The following is a 6,783-nucleotide window of genomic DNA, read 5'->3' on the forward strand; positions in this document are numbered from 1 at the left end:
TTGGAATCGGAGGTGATGGGAAGGGATTAACTGAGTGTGACTCTTCACTCTTTGGCACTCTGACTAATTAATGTAACTAATAGAATTAAATGATATTAATTAATTAATTTATTTTTTTTAAAAAGGTGATCGGTAAGGGGATCTTAACCCTTGGCTTGCTGTTGTCAGCACCACGCTCAGCCAGTGAGCGAACGGGCCATCCCTATATGGGATCCGAACCCGGGGCCTTGGTGTTATCAGCACCGCACTCTCCCGAGTGAGCCACCGGGCTGGCCCAAATTATATTAATTTATAATTAATATCATTTATCTTCAGGTCACAAACTGGGAGCACTGGGCTGGCTAAACATGATGCTTCTGTAAATTTTTGTAATGAAGAAGGAATTGAAAGGCGATTTGTAAGCCCATGCTCTGCTCTTGGAAGGGATGGATGCCCCCAGTGGCTGCACTCTAAAAAAGGAATTACAGCAGCTGGGCAAACAGACCCCATTCTTAAGTATTTCTAGGAGAGGCATTTAAAACAAGTAAATGGTTGCACAGGTGATGGGAATACTGGAAAGCCAGGGAGGGGACAGGGAGGCAGTGATTGATGAGCCCTTACTCTTCCTACCCCAGTGCCAGATGGACAGGAGAGGAGGGGTCTGGGACCACCTGAGGAAAGCTGGAACCATAGATGACCTGCCAGGTAGGGGCTGATGCCAGGACAGTGCAGCCTCAGCCAGGGCCACTGCCTGAAGCAGAGAGAGAGAGAAATGCCCTCATTCCCCTTCTTTCCACCAGTGCCTGCCACTGGCAGAACCAACCAACCTCCCTCCCTCCTTTCCTTTATTCCTTACTTCTTTCCTTATCATTGTTTTGAGACAAAAAAAAAAATTTAAGAGAAGGGAAGATTTTTCTGGACCTTACTAGTATGTGTAGAAAAGAAAATAGTGCATTTAAAATAAAAAAGTAAAAAATAAAGTGCCCTTGGTAGCCCTGACAGCAATGAGGAACTGGCACTTTTTCCTCCCTGGCCTCAAAGCACCCACGTAAACCACAGACAAACGTCCCCGTGGAGAGGCAGTGGGAGCTGGCGGGGAGCAGCGTGGGCCCCAGAGTCAGACGACCTGGCTCCACTCCTACCTGGGCGATCTTGGGCAACTGTTTCCACATCTCCATCAAGCACTCTCATTTGTAGAAAGGGAGAAAAGATAGCAGTAGTCCCTGCCTCATAGGATCAGTGTAAGGATTGTGGACTTAATGCATTTCAGGCCTTACGATAGTGCCTGGAACACAATATGACACTCTGATCCCGAGAAGATTCCTACGTGGTCCTGTGGTACCCAACTGTCTACCAGCAAAGCTCCACAAATAGAAAACCTGTTCCAGCTATCCTCCTCCTACGGCAATATTTGGACTTGGAGATCAAATATTATCAATTTTTAGCCATTTATCAAACACACACTATTTCTCCCAGTGGGAGTCAAGTGCTATCTTGGCATCTTGCCAAAAGTCATCTGGCGAGGACCCAACTAAAGTAGACGCGGGAAATAGGAAAGACAAAATAAGCCCCTCTTTTGTCTCAAAATGGCATTTCAAAGACTGCAAAGCTCAGCTGCTGCCCCACCACAAATCAGGGTTAATGTGCTGTACCTGTGGAATTAGGGCCCTGCCACCGGCTGGTGATGCAGCCACCCAGCACCAGGCCAGAGTGCCTGATGGATCCAGTGTGGGCCTGCTGGGGACAGATGCATCTGCTCACCATTTAGTTGGCAGGTTGGGCCCGTTCATCCAAAGCCCGTGCCTCTGCAAACTGGTTTCTCAAATCAGCTCTCCTCCTATTTCCTGTATGACCTTTCTTCTTTACCTTTCAAATTTATAGTATTAATTTTTGAAAGAATAAAAATTGGGCTAGTGATTTCATAAGGACATATGGCCCTAGACTCAACAGATTAACCATTGAAACAAAAAAGGATATATCAAATATATGAGACCCCCCCTTATAGTATTAATTTTTGAAAGAATAAAAATTGGGCTAGTGATTTCATAAGGACATATGGCCTTAGACTCAACAGATTAACCATTGAAACAAAAAAGGATGTATCAAATATATGAGACCCCCTAAGTATCAAGGGTTCAGTTCATAAAATTGTGAAACTTCTATTACCGACTCTCTGTGCACCTAGAAGCTAGTGGACTTCTGCCTTTCAATGAGATGCTTAAATGTAATTAAATTAACACTTTTGCAATTCCCTTAATTAAGGACTATGGTAATGAAGTCATTTAACTGATGCCAGTTTTCATCCATGCATGATTTTTTTTTCCACGTTGAAAGTAAAACTCAGAGTTTCCTAGCTTAGAGGCAGAAACTAAACCCAGCCAGTGTAAACTCTGCCAGTGACCTATAAAAGGGAAAACTGTGGGGAAGAAGATACAGCTTAATAGAGGCAGGATGACCACTAATTAAAACTAGTACAGGAAATGAAAATCAAAGCTAATAGGTGGTAACTTTAATTCCTTAAGTCTTTATTCATATCCAAACACTTGTTTTAACAGCCAAGTCCATACTTGATGCAATACGAGTATTTGTTAAATGCATGAATCTCTCATTTAATTTTTAATATGTCTACTTTCAATAAAGATTTAATGTAGCTGACACTATTGAAACATATATTTTTTAAAAAAACAGAAAGCACAGGAGAGTTAAAGACAATAAGGACGGCAACTTCAAGTGAGTTATTTCCTTTCTTCTAGCACTCTTGGGTGCGAATACATAGAACTTAATTCAAGATGCTCACATTACATTAAGTTACCTAAACATGAAACCTCTTGAAAGGAGGCTGAGTATGGAAAGACTTTTCCAAAGAATACTTCAGTGTTTGCTCTTCATCACGTAAAACCAGAGTCTTAGTCAGTTTTAATGTGACATGTGGCATTCCAGTCATAGAAGAAGCTATAGATCACAGCCATTGAGATAAATGGCTCACTTCAAAATGATAAATTATATGGAGGTATAAAAACAACTCCAAGCCTTACATATAAATAAATGTTATTTAAAATGCCATTTTACTTTTTATAAGCCATATTTCTATGATTGATCATAAAAAGTAAACTGGAATATGTGCCAGTCAGTTACCAGAAGATCTATCTTTTTCAAAACCAAGGTTAGGAAGGAGAGATTCTGACAGCTCACTGCTTTTCCTCTATATAGTAAGTTATATGTGGTGTTCACGGTTTCTCATTTGGAATTATTAATTTATAAAATGAAGCTGTATAGTGAGGATTCTTTATCATACCTGAAAATTAGGAAGCAAATACAGATAAAAACAACATGGGCCAGGATCCTTTAATTACAGAAAAACCAGCCGTCTCAAGGACAGATGGTGTCAGCCACTCAAGTGGTCTAATCCTCCTATGACAGGAGTCAGAAGACAAACTTTGTTTTCTTCCTCTTTGGGTAACACCAGCCATGAATCAAATGAGATCATCTATATTAGATTAAATAGTCACAGCAGAACAGAAATATTGGAGATTCAATGCAAACTATTCTTATTCCTAAAAAATAACCCAAGTATATTCTTATAAAATGGAGTCAGTGTCATTGTTCTCTTGTGAAGGGCAGCAAGGGAAATAAATAGCCACTCTAAATAGAATAAAAATAACTCAATACTCTTTGAAAATCAAAAGACAGTTTTTTCCCAATGATATGTGGTCTCAAAACACAATAGATCCATTCATTGGCTTCTTGGGGGAAAATATATGTGATCATACAAAATATATCTTAAACACTCAATAACTAAAATTATAATGTATTAAGACAGAATACTTTTCAAAAATTTATCTATGAGGTCTAGTCCAAATGACTTAACCATGGTACACAAATTTTTAAGTGAATTTGCTTCAAATAAAAATTGCCAGATTTAAAAATCAGAAGGCTGACTTTCATCATCTAATAAACTACAGAAATAGGAAAAAAAAAATTGGGTGGTTGGCCGGTACTCAGTTGGCTAGAGTGTGGTGCTGATAACAACAAGGTCCAAGGTTCAATCCCTGTACCGGCCAGCTGCCGTAAAAAAGAAAAGAAAAGAAAAAAGATTTTTTTGTTAAGGTCATCATAATGGCTCATGTGTCTTGGTTTTGATTTCTGAGGCACTATTTTTAGCAGCAAGCACATAGTTCATTCATACATTCTGTGAAGGTAAAAATGAGAAGTATACAAAGTTTACATCCAGTATAACAATGACTCCCTTGACAAATGTTTGAATTTATGGAAATCTCAACTCTCTGGTTCATAAGGCTCCAACCCAGACGTGAATTTTTTTCCCTGAGAGCCTTAAATAGATGTCACAAAACCCATTCTAAAGATTCAGAATCATCCTCCACCACAAAGGTCTTCAGACATTTACTGAGTCTGTTTATTTTATAAACAGTTCCAAAAAGCATAGGTATTTAATTTTCCAGCATATAGTAAATTGAAATAGGAATTTAGAAGGTGAGAGAAGGGGACAAAATGAGGAAGAAATAACGTTAAGAAAGATGTGAAAGCTGACATAGGCACCAGACAAAATGATGGAAACAAAGATGCACCAACAGTGATCTCGGGACAGTTCATTCTCTAGAGTATGTAATCTCAAAGTTAACGGTGTTTGAGGCTATTGCTCTGTTCAAGCATACAAACTTCTAGTTGAATATTAAAACAATGGAAGACAGGAGGATGTATTAAAAGAAATCTTTTTTTTATTTCTGTAGAAAACTTGGAACCCGTATGAAAAGTATGAAAAAACCCTCATGATCCTGTAACTTGGAAATAATCATTGTCAACAATTTGTTTGATTTCTTCTGAGTTGCCACCACATGCAGTAAATTTGAAAACACTAAGACTATTTTTATAGTTGTTATTGAAACATAATTGATTGTGCATATCTGTGGGGTACAACATTGAATATCAATACCTGTGTGCAATGTGTGATGCTCAAATCAGGATAATTAGTATATTCAACATTACACAATATAATCATTTTTTGTGGCCCTTTACCAATTTCTCACTAACCCCCTTTCCCACCTCTGGTGGCCTCAGTTCTGTTCTCTTCTTTTGAAAGTTTAATGTATTATTATGATAGTTGTATCTTTCTCTCTTTCTTTCTTTCTTTTTTTTTTATGTTATTTGTTTATTTTTTAGCTTCCACTTGTGAGCAAGGACATGCGGTATTTCTCTTTCTATGCCTGGCTTATTTCACTTAACACAAGGGTTCTGATCTCTGCACTGGCCAACACTGCGCCCCCAACCAAAAAAAAAAAAAAACATCACTAAGATCATATTGTTCGTTCATTTCCTAATGGCCTGGCCTGCTCTTTAAATAGATGCTAATTGTTGGATTCTGGATGTTCTTTCTGCCTGGTGTTGTGAGGTGAATCGATCTTCTAGAAGAAACTACAAAGAATATTGTAATCACTCTAAAGTGATGTTTTAATGTTTTTACTGAGATATGCTATATTTGTTGTGATAAAATGTAAACATCTGCCGACCTACCTTCTTTAGCTAAGGCAAAAAGGGTGGTCGCAGCAGAAGTTTTGCATACTCTGAAATGTCCACACATCTGCAGATTTGCTTTCTGAAGTATTATTTTGGTAACTTGAAAAATACAGATAATGTTGTGAGGCTGCTGCACAGAAAAGGAACCAGAACACCCAGCTGAGAATTTAAACTGGGGGGTTTTATTGGCCGGCTGGTGACTGTCCTCCAAGAAAGTCTCAGAAGAGAGCAGCCCTGACTTGAAGTTTAGGGGGTTTTTAAAAGGTACATTTTTACATTAGTCACACAGTTTAAATTATCAAATAGTCACACACTTATAGTTGTCATATAGTTACACACATACACACACTCTCCTGGCGTGAGGAGGGGGTTTGGGGAGGCCTAGCGCAAGCTGATAACAGAAGCTGAAACNAGGTGAGAGAAGGGGACAAAATGAGGAAGAAATAACGTTAAGAAAGATGTGAAAGCTGACAGTGTCCAAGGTAGGCACCAGACAAAATGATGGAAACAAAGATGCACCAACAGTGATCTCGGGACAGTTCATTCTCTAGAGTATGTAATCTCAAAGTTAACGGTGTTTGAGGCTATTGCTCTGTTCAAGCATACAAACTTCTAGTTGAATATTAAAACAATGGAAGACAGGAGGATGTATTAAAAGAAATGAATATTAAAACAATGGAAGACAAAGGAGGATGTATTAAAAGAAATCTTTTTTTTATTTCTGTAGAAAACTTGGAACCCGTATGAAAAAACCCTCATGAACCTGTAACTTGGAAATAATCACTGTCAACAATTTGTTTGATTTCCTCTCAGTTGCCATCACATGCAGTAAATTTGAAAACACTAAGATTTTTTTTTTATAGTTGTTATTGAAACATAATTGATTGTGCGTATCTGTGGGGTACAACATTGAATATCAATACCTGTCTGCAATGTGTGATGCTCAAATCAGGATAATTAGTATATTCAACATTACACAATATAATCATTTTTTGTGGCCCTTTACCAATTTCTCACTAACCCCCTTTCCCACCTCTGGTGACCTCAGTTCTGTTCTCTTCTTTTGAAAGTTTAATGTATTATTATGATAGTTGTATCTTTCTCTCTTTCTTTTTTTTTATATTATTTGTTTATTTTTTAGCTTCCACTTGTGAGCAAGGACATGCAGTATTTCTCTTTCTGTGCCTGGCTTATTTCACTTAACACAAGGGTTCCAATCTCTGCACTGGCCAACACTGCGCCCCCAACCAAAAAAAAAAAAACATCACTAAG

This window comes from Galeopterus variegatus, unplaced genomic scaffold, assembly GCF_000696425.1.
Source record: "Galeopterus variegatus unplaced genomic scaffold, G_variegatus-3.0.2 Scaffold3705, whole genome shotgun sequence".
NCBI classification, from domain to species: Eukaryota; Metazoa; Chordata; class Mammalia; order Dermoptera; family Cynocephalidae; genus Galeopterus; species Galeopterus variegatus.